Here is a 1,013-nt window from a genome sequence, read left to right on the forward strand (position 1 = left end):
TTATAATTTCTAAAAGTATAAACAAATTATAATTTTTATATTCACAAACACTAAAGTCTTTGTAATTATAAATATCTAATAAACATAATTATAAACCAAGTTTTCATCTAAAACATAATTATAAATATTGTTCCCAAAGCAAAATAAACATAATCCAAAACATAATTAACAATATTGTCTCTAAAACAAAATAAACATAATCTAAAACACTTAATTTTCATCTTCATTTTCTTGTAAGTTGGGTTGGGGAAAGTTGGGTTTTGGTAAAAAAAATTGTAAAAATACCCCTTGCCAAAAAAATATTAAACCCGGCGGGAAAGCCCACCCCGCCCCGCCAAAACTCGCGGTTTAAGCGGTGCGGGTTAAGCGGGTTTTTGCTATTTGGTGGTCCCAATTTTCCAACCCGACCCGTCTTTTTTGGCGGGTTACGCGGGCCGGGCCTGCGGGTTTAGGCCCGTTTGCCACCCCTACTTTGGACACATTGTCTCTGTCCAAGTCTTCTCTGCCAAACACAATTTTGTGTCTCAGTGTCTCTGTCTCAATGTCCTGTTCCTATAAACAAACGCAGCATAAGTTCTTAACCCTACTCACACCCTAAAATTCTAAATTCTAAAATTAATTATCCAAATTACTAAATTAACTAATTAGTTTAGTAATTACTTATTTATTGTAAGTCTCTCACTTCCTTCCATATTGTCTATGCAAAATGAATCTTATACATTTTGATTCAACTTTAAATCATACGTATTTTTAAAAAAAAAATTAATATTATTTAGATAAAAAAAAAGCCAACAATTTTGATTTTCAATTCAGACACTAAAGCTTAAAACATTTTAGCTTAAGTTTAATGTCAATTTTAGTTTTAATACCATGATACGAAATTATTAATCCGATAATTAAATTATCAACCTTCAAGAATTCAATGGACAATAATTTTTTAAAACAACATGAGAAATGTAAACACTAATAGAAGAAGAGCATGTATGTGTCTTATATTTTTAATATAAATTATG

The sequence above is a fragment of the Arachis ipaensis genome, chromosome B09 (assembly GCF_000816755.2).
Source record: "Arachis ipaensis cultivar K30076 chromosome B09, Araip1.1, whole genome shotgun sequence".
NCBI lineage: Eukaryota > Viridiplantae > Streptophyta > Magnoliopsida > Fabales > Fabaceae > Arachis > Arachis ipaensis.